Here is a 14,762-nt window from a genome sequence, read left to right on the forward strand (position 1 = left end):
CATGTCATTATCCCTTTGTATAAATTTTAAAATACCAAGCATAATCGGATTCTGCAACCCTTTTATTTCTTTTTCTTTTTCGGTTTTCATGCCTGATCCCATCTTCAACCCGATTTATTTTGCACCATAGCGTATTTCAATATGTAACTATGAAGCAACTTAAGCACACATGAGACATTACAGTATTTTGATTTTACAGCTAAAAGTAACCGTTTTGGCTAATTGATACATTTCATGATACCTTGACATAGTGGACATTGTTACAATTAATGCCACTTAACCATACATTTAAATCTTTTTTTACTTCAAAACTAAAATGGCCATTTTGGTTATTTATACATCTTTAACACCAAAACAGCCATTTGAGCTAAGCCTTGGCACTTCTTTTAATAAAAAAAATGCCGGTTAGGGTTCTATGTTCGATGCTTTATATAATAACAAAATGATGAAAAAAAGAAAAAAACAACAACAAAGGAAATATCCAGTACTGTTAATGAAAGCCAGCAGTTACAGTCTTGGTAGCAGCGACATCAGGGGGTGGAGATGGGAGCAAATTTAGGGCAAATATTCCACTTGCTGCCGCCGTAACTGCTCCGAGTACAAAAGCCGGGAGGTTTCCACCTCCAAATATTGCATCAAATGGTCCACTCCCCAAAGAAACCAATATTTGTAAATTCATTTCACACCAAAATCAATCCCAAACTTTTTTTTAATGTATATTGAAGTTTAGGTCAGGAAGTTTATTATAGTCCCAGGGATTTTAATATGAGAAAATAACCTTAGTGGCCGAAAATGCCTTATAATATACGATTTTAACCAACTTTTTTTGGATTTGCGAAAATGACCAACAAATTCGCAACGCGAACTCCAATTTCGCAACCCAGTTTCCAAATTCGCAACGCGAATATGTAAATCGCATTGAGAATTTGGAAACAAGGTTGCAAAATTAGAGTTCGTATTGCGAATTTGTTGGTCATTTTCGTAAATCGTAACACAGAAGTCAAATTCGCAACGCGATTTCCAAATTCGCAACACTTGCAACTGAATTTCAATTTCGCAACTGAATTTCAAATTCGCAACTCGATTTTCAAATTCGCAACACGAATTTAATTTCACAACAGGTTTTAGTTTCGTAACACAAATGTTTTGGGTATATAACTACGCAGCAGCAGCAACTCATAACCTAAATCCCTAAATCGCAACTCATTCCATCTCCATCTATCACTCTCTCCGGCGACATCCGTTCCTATATCCAACGACATCCTTCCCTATCTCTAATCTTTTTTTACATAATTTTATTTCTATATAATTTTTTCAATGATTTCTCTCCCAAATTATCAACTTAATAAAGGTATGTTTTTCTCTAAGTTAGTGATGATATCTAGTATATAGCTCGTTTGTTTAGTAAATTAATTTACAATTTGTAGAATGAAATCATCTAATGTTGATCATGTTTGGATAGATTTGTGTTTTGGAGGGTCATAGGAGAATGTTCATGGTGTTTTACAATATGTGCCTTTACCCATGAATCTTCAACTAAAAATGTCATTAAAAAAGTAAACTTATGAAACTCTAATGTTACGTGTTGCAAAGAAATTGAATTTAGAGCCTCTAAGTGGATTTAGGTTATCTTATCAGAGAAAAGGTAAAGTTTATTTGTTAACCGACAATGAAAATGTTGAACGATTCATTGCTTACATTAGTGTTTCGCAAGAAGATGATGTTACATTGTATGTTGTTGAACCTAGAAGTAGTGAAGTTAGGTCAGTAGTGGGTAGTAATCAACTAAGTTCTTCAACCCCAATTTATGGTGCTCACAATGTACAACGTTGTTATCAACCTCAAAATTTAATGGTTCCACCACAATTTCATCACCAAGAAAATTTTGTTTCACCACATTTCCAATACCAAACACAATCTCAAAATCCATAACCTTTTCCAAATCCAAATCCCAATCAACTTTCAGCACCAAATTCCGGTTTTTGTATTGACCAGTTAGACGATTATGAGCCAACAGAAAAAATTGAGAGTACTAGTCAGTATTCGAAATTTGATCTTGGTCAATACTCGGACTTTGATCTTGGTCAATACTCGGATTTTGATAATGTTTCAAAAGAAGAAACAGACCCTACGTGTAATGATTTTGATATTGGTCAATACCTGAATTTTGATGATGAAACAGCCGTTGCCGAGGAAGATGTTGTTGATGATAATGAGGAGGAAGTTATGACTGTGAATGAACATATTGAACATCCATTCTGTAATTCATATAACCCTGAAGAAGAAGAATAAGAAGTCCCTGAAGAAAAAAAATGCCATGTGAGTATAACTGGAATATGCCAGAATTACTTCAGATACTGGAAGAAGAGTTGGTAAAGATAGCAGTTGATTGTTACACAAAAGTTATTCATATCAAGAAAGATGAATGTTTTGATACAAAGGAAGACTCGAAGATAGCTTTGTATAAGAAATGTGTGGAAGATGGCTATCAAACAAAAGTTAACAAATCAAGCAAAGATCATTTCGAAACGAGGTGTATGATTGACAAAAACTGTACGTGGCGTATGATTGTAAAGAGGATAAAAGATTGCGAAATGTTTCAAGTTAGGACTTTTATTGATAAATATACATGTTCAAGAACCCAAGTTTTTCCTCACCATAGACAGGCAAACAAAAAGGTGTTGGGTGGTTTTTTGGCTGAGTTAATGTTTTTGAATGGCAGGGTATATCGGGGACATGAAATTATGACTGACATGAATGCTCGGTTTAAGATTAGTATCTCATATTCACAAGCTTGGAGAGCCAAATGTTATGCCTTGAAATTATTGAGGGGGTCGCCAGAAGCATCGTTTGCCCAACTACCGGCTTATTGTCACAATTTAAAGCTGAAAAATTCTGGGTCGGTAACTCATATCAAAACAGATAGAGATGGACGCTTTGAGTTGATGTTCATCGCCATTGGTGCTGCGGTTAGTAAATCATTATCATTTTGTTGACTCATTTTTGTTAGTTGCATGCATTTCACATTTAAATGATTATATTTCTTGTGTATATTATTTTGTAGATTCGTTCATTTATTACTTGCATGCGCCCATTTATTATAGTTGACAGAGTACATTTGAAAGATCGATACCTTGGAATAAACTTATTAGCAGTAGCCATAGATGCTAACAATGGGATACTACCAATAGTTTACGGGGTTGGCAAATCTGAAACCTCTGATTCATGGACATGGTTTATGGGACATCTTAGGGATTGCATAGGTCCTATTAACAATCTGACAATCATATCCGATAGGGCAAACTCAATTGAAAACGTTGTTAGAAGGTGTTTCTCAGATGCTTTTGATGGACTTTGTGGTGTTCATTTGTACAGAAATCTAAAATAAAGGTCTGTTGGTATAAAAAATACAAATGGACATACTGGAAGGCTGTAAAAGCTTATCGGGAAGTGGATTTTAATAAGCATATAAATTGTTTAAGACGTGTTTTGCCTCAATGTTCTCAAACACTAGAAGATGTCGGGTTTGAAAGATGGTCAAGAGTATATCAACTTGGAGCAAGATATGGTTTCATGACGTCTAATAGTGCAGAATCAATCAACGCTCTAAGTCGTTATTCTCGAAAATTACCCATTACTATGTTAATGGAGTTTTTTCGAGCTTCTATTCAACAGTGGTACTACAAGAAAAGAAACCATGCAGGTATTATTTCTTTAAATTCGTAACTTATCATATTTAATATATATTTTACTAAGTATTATTTATTTTAATTTAAAGGAACATTGGAACGTCATGTTACACCATGGACTGAAAAAAAAATAACAAAACGTGTTGTGAAGTCAACGTCATGGAGAGTTGAACCATGTTCAAACACTTTGTTTGAAGTATTGGATAATAACTTAAATGGGCTTTTCGATCTAAATGCAAAGACGTGTAGTTGTATAAAATGGCAAACATATGGTTATCCGTGTGGCCATGTTATAAAAGTTGCTCTTCATCTAAACCAAGATGATTCAATCGCATACGTTATGGATTGCTACACTACAGAAGTATATCAACAGACTTATGCCGAGATTGTCTACCCTATTCCACATCCTTCTGAGTGGGACATACCAGATGACTTACAAACAGTTTTGCCACCAGTCATGGACAGCAGGCTACTTGGCCGACCAAAAAATCATGATCGTATACCGTCTAAGGGTGAAGAGAAGAAGATATCAACATGTAGTCGGTGCAAGGGAAGTGGTCATACAAGGTTGACCTGTGGATCACCAGTGCCATCACAATCATCTTTTCCTCTACCAAAATATGGATCCTCATCAAAATCCAAAGCTCATATGGTGCCAAGAAAAAGGAAATCAAAATCTCAATCACAACCGGCTTCACCTTTTGGGACTTATTAACTTAGGTGATTTTTAAATGCAGACGTTGTATTATGTGTATTTTATGTGTGAATGCATACATTTTCAGTTAGACATGCATTAGTAACTTGAGTTTGAACATTGCTATGATCTGTTCAGTTGTTATCACTTATCATATTGTTGTCTTTTATCTTTTTCAGTTGCATTTTATGTAGTCAAATATGCAACCTGAAAATCAAATTCGCAATGTGAATTTGACTTTTGCATTGCGAATTTGACTATCGCAACAATCGAAACGAGAAAATCGCAACGCGAATTTGACTTTCGCGTTGCGAATTTGACTTTCGCGTTGCAAAAGTGTACCTTCAACATGTAGCTTTTACCTTCAACATAATGCAGACAACAAATCAATTAAACATTGTTGTGGGTACATTATTTGAATATTGTTATAGGTACATTATTTGGAAAATAATATTCTGTACATCGTTAGAAATAACCTTTTTTCATCGGATTAATTTTGTTGTTATAGGTACATTATTTGAATATTGTTATGTATAAATTTGTTGTATATGTATGTTTTGGTTTGATTATATTGTATATATGTATATTTTCATTCAGATGGGATTGGTTGTGCATAACAAAACAATATATATCTTCCATGTGAGTACTTTATTCCCATCATGTGACAAGTGTGACTACCCCATCAACTCACAACTCAGCTTTGAACTCAATCAATATTATCTTTTAGCTTGATGGTTCATAAAGCATGTTACTTGAACAGTATGAATCAATTATGCAATTTCCATGTTCAATTTAACACTGCATTTCAAATTCATTTCATATGTAATTGGAGTTTGAATTTAAATTTCAATTTGAGTTTAAATTTCAATATATATAAATTTCAGCTACACTATAAATATTAGCCCAAGTCTTTGTTCCATCCAAACAATAACTTACTCAATGCAATAACTTAGCCAATATGCATGTTATCATTGATTATTCCTAATTTCCATTGTTTTTTTCCAACTTTAAACGCGAGGGAAATCCCGACCATTGTAATTTTTTATTAACAAGCAGGAAGATTGGATATCCAAAGAATGCTTTTCCAACTTTAAACACGAGGGAAATCCCGACCATCGTAATTTTCGGTTAACAAGTAGGAAGATTGGATATCCGAAGAATGCCTTTCGGATATTATCCATTTCAGTCAGCTCACTGAGGTATGCTAACCCTAAACCGAAACTATCTTAGCTAAACATACTTGATGTAGAAGCAACTGCAGATTTAAAATCTCAATGGTGATGCATTTGGTTCTCAAACAGTTAAAGCGTCAGAAACGTTTCGGACGTATGATCTGGGTGGTATACGAGAAATGCAATAAATGGCAACTAAAAATCCCGATAATTGAGGGCTACAACTTGTAATAATAACAAATATAATAAGTCCGAAATGCTTCAGAGTACCACCCAAATCATAAGTCCGAAATGCTTCCGATGCTTTAAATATTTGAGAACCAAATGGATCGCCTTCGAGATTCTATAAATATGCAGCTACTTCTACATCAGCTATATTTCTCTCAGACTGTTTCGGTTAACGGTTATCCTATCTTCATGAGCTGGATGAAATGGATAATATTCGGAAGGCATTTTTTTTTTACATAATTTTATTTCTATATAATTTTTCAATGATTTCGCTCCCAAATTATCAACTATCAACTTAATAAAGGTATGTTCTTCTCTAAGTTAGTGATGATATATAGTTTATAGCTCGTTTGTTTAGTAAATTAATTTACAATTTGTAGAATGAAATCATCTAATATTGATCATGTTTGGACATATTTGTGTTTTGAAGGGTCATGGGAAAATGTTCATATGGTGCCAAGCAAAAGGAAATCAAAATCGCAATAAATCCCAATCACAATCGGCTTCACCTTTTGGGACTTATTAACTTAGGTGATTTTTAAATGCAAACGTTGTATTATGTGTATTTTATGTGTGAATGCATTAGACATTCATTAGTAACTTGAGTTTGAACATTGATATGATTCTTATTTACACATAATGCAGATTGAAATTTAAAACAACAAATTAACTTTTACAAATCAATTAAACAAACAAAAAATAATTCTTATTTATACATCAATTAAATAAATCGACTTTTATAAATCAATTAAACAAGCAAAAAATAATTCTTATTTCCTCATCAAATTAAACAAATCAACTTTTACAAATCAATGTAAAATTCAATTAAACAAGCAAAAAAAAGTGTACCCCAGACAGTTGTTTATGCACAAATACATCAATTTCACGCAAGTCTCTTCAGGATTAACCTGCAGAAACCAAACATTTGCTCAAACAACACTTTCTACACATCTAAAACCAACAAACAGCAAATTATTGAATTCTAGGTACTTAACCAAACATTTTCAAACCAACAAAGAGTATATATGTTAACAACACTTGCTCAAACTTACCAATTGTTTATGCACACTTTCAGCATGCGGATGCAGGTAGGCAACGTCTCGCATATATCGCTCGAGCCATAAAATGACGAAACCACAACCCTACTGCACCTCTATCTCTATCTGTGGGAGGTAGAAACTGTTTACTTCTTGTCATCAAACGTTCCAAGCACATGCATACAAGAGGACCACAATCCCCTCTGGCTCCCTCCATTTTTTGTGGCGTGGTATCGTCTCTGATCATTGTAACTTTGAACTTTTTTTGCTTCTTCTTTCCAGAATTTGTCCAATAATCAATCGCGTCCAAGTATTTTGCCAAATGAGCGCTCCATCCCTTACAAATAAGATCTCTCAAATCAGACAATGGTATGTAATTCAACATGTTGTCATATACTATTGTCTTCAGGGATGGGAGCTGAATCTCGATGAGAAGCCAATGACGACATTCTAAAACAGGGATAAACACCTGCAATCATAAATAATTGCGCACATCAAATAAAATTTATGAACACCTTTAATATTAAATATTCAAAAAATAAATACTAACCTTATCGACCTCTCACCACGCAGGATAAAGTTTAGCTTTTCCATTACCCAATATATATGAAGAATCTCTCGGATCCTTCAAGTGAGTTACGTGAAAAGACGACGGCATAATAGTCCATCGAGTATTTTTTATTTTCTTCAATTTCCTTATTATTAGAAAACGTGACATACATGCATCAATATGTTGTTTTATAAAAAAATACATATATTAGTGAATTTATTAATAAATTTAAAAAAATTAATCAAAATGTAATATAAGAAGAATATAAGACTTACCCCCTTCGAAATAATCATTATCTTCAACCCCTAATAAAATACCCCACCAAGACCGATCAAGAAACAAATGCATAACATCGTCGAGTTTGCATATGTCAGAATAACACCCCTGACTCCACTCATGTAGATAAAAATCAATTGCGGTCTTAGCCCAAAGGGTATTATCTGTAATTGTGTCCGGTAGTGTTCCCCTCTCCTGCTGAGGAATGGTACTGGTCGGTAACTCATACGAAAGCCAACTCGCATCCATCATATCGGGCACGGGAGGGGGTTTATCTATATGTCGACATATGACGCCATGTGAATCGGGCTCTTGAACGGTGGGAGAGGCCTCTTGAACGATGATATGGGCCTCTTGAACGATAGGAGACGCCTCTTGAACGATGACAGGTGAATCGGGCTTCTTTTTATGGAGTCTTGGCACTAGTGGGGTGTAAAGAGACGTAATGGCACATGCACGTTGTCTGATGCGTGAACCCCATCGTGCAAGAAAAACCCGACATAAAGCATCTACCTTATCGGACTGCTGAAAATAAATTAATACATAAATCAGTAAATAAATAAATAAATAATGCCGAAAAAAAAGTTATTTGCATTTTTAGTATAGTATTAAACAAATTTAGCTCATTGCGTAGAGTATGAACATTATTCTGCAACGATGAAACAATCTCACATAAAGCGGCTACCTCATCACGTAAAGTAGATACCTCACCACGTAGCGCACCATTGTCATCGCGTAAAAACATCCACCTCAGCACGTAAAGACCGTACCTCATCACGTCATGCACCATTGTCTTCACGTAAAGTACCGACCTCATGACACAAAGCACCGATCTCATCACGTAACTCCCCTAACTCATCCCGTGGAGGTAGAGAACAAGGAGATAAATGTCGTGGCCTCTTTGTCGGTCGCCTATCATGAGGTGATGGTGGAGAAGAGGCTCAATGATGTGATGGAATAGGTGATGGTGGAGGTGGAGAAGAGACTCGATCAGGTGATGGCTCCGGGTGTCGAGTTGTAGAATCGGCCCGATCAGGTGATGGCTCTCGAAGTGGGGGGTGCTCATCATCCGTCTCATCAAAAAAACCGCTTACTAGCTTGCCACCAATCAGTGGCAAGATCAGCCTCTTTGGGTGTCAGCCTCTGTAATGGACAGTTGGCCTCCTAACAATATAAAAGCTCAAACAAAGTTAAACATGTACTAGTAATAACTTGTTTATATATGGTAGTATTTGTGTGTTAACTTACATCATTCATCGTCGTATATGATAGTAACTCTTCCAAATCCAACAGGAGGATCCTCCTCCAGGTAATAGCCCTAGGAATATCATTTGAATTTTTTATTGCATATGTCTGCATGCTAGGAAAAGCCTCAAATATGCAAATCTACAAACAATATAATACACAAACATCAGTAATTGTTAAATAATTAATTATAAATTTGGAAACATTATATAGAAATTCTTACCTTAAAGGCCCAAATAAAGCCTACCAAAGTGTATTTAGAACCATCACCCCGCAAACTTTTTCGGTACTCAAAGGCAGACGACAACTTCTTCCAGGTAGCCTTCCATATATATGAACCCCACGGAAACAAGTTCCATGCATTTATGTCCTCTACCAATAATATTAGGTCCTCAGAAATATGGTGTCTGCCCTCTTTGCCTAAAAATTCAGCATGCAAAAGTAATAAATGGCATACTCGGACAACATCAAGGTCATCCATCCGAGTAAAACCATCTTTAACAAATAATCTCTTTAAGACGTCAACGTGTAAACTCGGCTTCGTCTTTGTTAGCTCAGGAAAAACCCGAGATAACCATGATAGGCGGGAGATATGACTAGTGTACCGGGTTACTTCATCGTGTCCGAACCGTAGACCAGAGATTAAGCAAAACTTCTCCCGCCCAAAACAAGTATACGCCGGAGGAAAATGAAACTATATCTCTTCATCACCACGTTGTATCCTCTCGGGTAGATCGTTAGTCATGGTCTGAAAAACAAATGTGTCAACATAGCATCTCCAACCGGATGTTGTACTTTCAGCCATGGCCCGAAACAAGTATCCTCAAACAATTTTCTTTGTAGAGGTGTAAGCGTCGACGCAATTTTAGTGGCTAGGCTTAATTTATTCCTTAAGGTCAATTGGGCCGAAAAAAAATTCTACAAAAACAATAAACATACCAAGTTAGATATACAAAAAATTACAAATTATACACTATAAACAGACATGATATTAAACAGTGAAAACAAAGCCAAATATATTTCAAACTAGCACGGTATTCACCCAAGTCATTATTCCATCATAGTTCACAAAATGCATCAGATAACATTCTAGAAGTAAGCACTTATATAAACATTTAAAAGGACAACATATAGGTTTAGTGCAGGTTCAAGGACAACATAAAGAGTAGTAGTTTATTCTTGAAACTTAAATTCGCAACACTGTGAAGTTTGTATTTGTCTTTGTTTTTTGGTTGAAGTAATGCAATTCATTCAAGTTTCAATTTGCAGAATAAGAGTAGTTTCTGAAACTTAAATTCGCAACGCGAAAATGAAAATCGCAACGCGAACATGAAAATCGCAACGCGAACATGAAAATCGCAACGCGAAAATGAAAATCGCAACGCGAAACTAAAATCGCGTTGCGATTTTAATGTTGTGATTTTCATTTTCGTGTTGCGAATTTAAGTTTCAAAAACTATTCTTCTGCAAATTGAAACTTGAATGAATTGCATTTCTTCAACAAAAAGACAAAACAAAGACAAATACTAACTTCACAGGGTTAAAGAATAAACAGTTTAGCAGTATTGGCAGCAACCGAATGAATTTACTAAGTAATCTCAGTGAAATGGTTAATCTATATATATTCAAATTACCAGTAAATTTATCATCAATATAAGAAAAATCTAATAATAATACAAAAATTTCAAAATAAAAATAATAGATTAAAAAAACTAACCCTCGGTGGTTGATTTTCCATTTCTGACCGTGAATGGTTGTGAAGGTTGCTCTGAGAAATAGAGATAGACGGATTTCGCCGGAGATGAGGACGGATTTCGCCGGAGATGGGAACGGATGTCGTCGTAGAGTGTGAGAGATGGAGATGGGATTGAGTTGTGATTTAAGGTTTTAGGTTATGATTTGCGATAATACTGTTTACATTTGTGTTGCGAAATTAATATTGTGTTTCGAATTCGAAAATAAAATTTGCATTGCGAAAATAAACGCGATTTGCCAATTTGACTTCTGTGTTGCGAATTTGACTTTTGTGTTGCGATTTACAAATTTGTGTTGCGAATTTGGAAACTGTGTTACGAAATTGAAATTCGCGTTGCGAACTTGTTGTTATTTTTACAAATCCAAAAAAAAATTGGTTAAAATCGTATATTATAAGACATTTTCGGTCACTAAAATTATTTTCTCTTTTAATATTACCTGCGGTATTACTATGGCGAGATTCAGCACCCCCAAAGAAAGACCTGATTCAGAGAAGATGATAATCAGTTTTAGTTTGAAAGGACAATTCAGTGTGCCTGGAAAACGATTACTGCAAAGTTTACCTTGGCCTGCACCAGAGGAACTCGAAAATATGGATGCCAATGCAAAAGGAATGCTGTAAGTTATCTGCAAAAAGAACAAAATAGGAAATTATCTTTTAGCTTATGAAAAGATTCATTGATCTAACAAAAACCTTCCCTTATGGAAACCCATTATTAAATGTATTTTTGTTCAATATTAAGTATATTCAATATTTTAAAGGAAGTAGAGTGCAAAATGAAGAAGAAAACAGAAGGTGACAAAGGAATTTATTAAAATGCAATAAATGCCATGGGGAGTATCAAAAATAGTAAACCTCTAGACTCCAAAACATATTTATAAACTCCTTGTGAGGTATCTCACAATACAGGGAAGATAAACATAAATAAAACTACTTGATGAAGCTGTTTTGAGCATTTAATCGAACAGATGGTTTGCAAACTCCCGTTAAACGTATGACATTATCCCATAGACTGGGTTAATTAATATTTGTAAATTAAAAAAAAAGGTGACTAGAGAAAAGAATAAACTTACAGCTAAGGGTATCCCCAGTGCTGCGAATAGAGATAATGCTCCGGCCTTGATTCCGGCTGGTGGCGGGAAAGGGGCTACGACGCCGTCCACGGTGATGAATCGGCGGCTCGACTTAGCCAATTTGGTCACTAAAACCGTCGTGACCAAGCAAAAAGCAAGCAAGAAATTGACAATCCCCCAAAGCTTATTGACGCCTCCAACCCCACGCGCCAAGATCTCCACCCCAAGGGACGTGAAACCCAGAACCACAGAGTTCAACATGAGTCCCAATGCGCCTGCATGTACCCCCAGAATCGTAGAGCCTCAATACGAGGTTGTTTCCCACTGAATCGCCACCGTACACCTTTCTCCCCATCCAATCAGTGTCAAACAGCAAGAAAGGGAACCATGCAATCCAATTGATACACGTCACTGCCAGAAGAATCCACATGGGTCTGTTCAATTCTTTAAGCGCACCGAATATTTCCCCAAAGAAGGGCACCGGGGTTGCCTTCGCTGCTGCTGCTTCCTCGACCTCAATCTCACGGCCATTCACGTTACCGGCATTTCCAGGTTCCGGTGACCAGGGCTTTTCATGCACGTACGTGAGAGCGATGGAAGTGAGGGTTAACAATAGCAGAATTGAGAAGAAGAAACAGTTTTTGAGATTTGCGCAGTAAACGTCACAAGCTTTCGTGGTTGCGAAGGGAAAGATTTTGTGGAGGTGGGTGTAGGAACCGGCGGCGAAGCCGAGGACGTTCCCGATCGCCATGAAAAACGAAAAGAAGACGTTTGCGGCCTGCTTTTTCTTGTGGTTATTCCCCGAAATATCAGCCAGTAACGCTCTGCATGGACCTTGTAACATGTTGTTAGCCACGTCTAGGATCCAAAACCCTATAACGAACACCACAATAGTACGCGGCTTCGTTTGGGTAGACAAGGAATCCCCAAAGAGATTACCTAAGTCAGCAGCGAAGCCTATCGGGACCACCGCCGTGGCCACCAGAGCTGCTCCCGCGGCTATGAAAGGCCGGCGACGGCCGAAACGAGAGGTGCAACGGTCACTGTGGTAACCAACGATGGGTTGCACCAGCATCCCAGAGATGGGTGCACAGAGCCAAATGAGAGAAGCCCATTTGTGAGGGATACTGAGGAGCTGAACATATGGGGTGAGCAGCGATAACTGCAAGGCCCACCCGAATTGAACACCGGCGGCAATGGAAGCCACAAAAATGATCTTTTTTATCGAGAAAGGAGGCGAAGTAAACGAAGGGGAACGATTTTGAATCTGAAAAGAAGATTTCTTGCCGGGCTCACCACTCTCCATAGCTTTTACCAGAAAGGATGTGTTATAAACTGGGATTTTAGTGATGGAAAACAGGTGAAATGCATGGGGAATTTATAGAAAAAATGGTTGAAGATACAAACACAAGGGTCCTTAATCCATTAACAGTGAAGCTCTGAGTATGTAGTCAACGTGTAAAACTGCCTTAAATTCTGTTTCCATCTTTAGGACAGGAAATTCAATTCCTCTTGTCTTTTACTCGTTGTGTATTTATTAAGCCACGTTCTACATGAAAGCAATACTTATCTTCATTCTTTTATTATTATTTTTACTGTGAAGCGGGACTCTCACTCCAATGCATAGAAGAGTTCATAAAGTATACTCCACTTCTAAATCAGAATCTGTTTTCCACTATTCTGACAAATTTACTATGGCTTATATAATAAAACGGATATTTTAACCAAACTGTGGGTTTTATTTTTAATATGATAATTTTTCCTCAAAATATAGAATTTTAATTTTGAAAATGTGAATTTTTGTACGTGGATGTTTTATTTAGGTGATAGGATGATGTTACACAGATTTAATACAATTTGATGAGTAAAAATAGAAGAATGAGATTAAAAGTAAGAAATGATAAGATATTTATTGGGAAAAAAATAAAAAGTCAATCTAAACCATATATTTTCACTCATTTTATGGTCTTAAATTTGTGTATAACTAAAAAGTTTTATATTATGTAAGTAGATCCTAGCACTTTATTTAAATATTGTTGTTTCTCCTCTTTAAAGTAGATGTTTTTTAAAAGAGAAAATAACTTCAGTGATCAAAAATGCCTTATAATATACGATTTTAACCAACTTTTTTTTGGATTTGCCAAAATGACCAACTAAATCGCAATGCGATCGATAATTCGCAACGCGATCTCCGGTATCGCAAATCAGTTTCCAGATTCGCAACGCGATTCTGACTATCGCATTGCGATTTCCCAAATTCGCGTTGCGATTTTCCTAATTCGCAATGTGAATACGTAAATCGCAATGCGATTACGTAAATCGCAATGCGAATTAGGAAAATCGTAATGCGATTACGTAATCGCATTTCGATTTACGTAATCGCATTGCGATTTTCCTAATTCGCACTTCGATTTACGTAATTGCATTGCGATTTAGTAAATCGCAACGAGATTCTGACTATCGCAATACTGAATTTCAAATTCGCAACTCGATTTCTGAATTCGCAACAGGTTTTAATTTCGCAACACAAATGTTTTGGGTATATAAATACGCAGCAGCAACAACTCATAACCTAAATCCCTAAATCGTAACTCATTCCATCTCCATCTATCACTCTCTCCGGCGACATCCGTTCCTATATCCAACGACATCCTTCCCCATCCGGCAACAGGTTTTAGTTTCGTAGCTCGTTTGTTTAGTAAATTAATTTACAATAATGAAATCATCTAATGTTGATCATGTTTGGATAGATTTGTGTTTTGGAGGGTCATGGGAGAATGTTCATGGTGTTTTACAATATGCCTTTACCCATGAATCTTCAACTAAAACTGTCATTAAAAAGTTAACTTATGAAACTCTAATGTTACGTGTTGCAAATAAATTGAATTTAGAGCCCCTAAGTGGATTTAGGCTATCTTATCATAGAAATGGTAAAGTTTATTTGTTAACCGACAATGAAGATGTTGAACGATTCATTGCTTACATTAGTGTTTCAAGTGATGATGTTACATTGTATGTTGTTGAACCTAGAAGTAGTGAAGT

The 14,762-nt window shown here is 36.2% G+C and overlaps 1 pseudogene; it reads right to left on the minus strand.

Moving 5' to 3' along the window:
- Window positions 1-307: 307 nt before the first annotated feature.
- On the minus strand, window positions 308-13,041 carry LOC120129936 (annotated as a pseudogene).
- Between the last annotated feature and the right edge of the window lie 1,721 nt (window positions 13,042-14,762).

Source organism: Hibiscus syriacus, unplaced genomic scaffold (genome assembly GCF_006381635.1).
Source record: "Hibiscus syriacus cultivar Baekdansim isolate YM2019G1 unplaced genomic scaffold, ASM638163v2 tig00110505_pilon, whole genome shotgun sequence".
Taxonomy (NCBI): Eukaryota; Viridiplantae; Streptophyta; class Magnoliopsida; order Malvales; family Malvaceae; genus Hibiscus; species Hibiscus syriacus.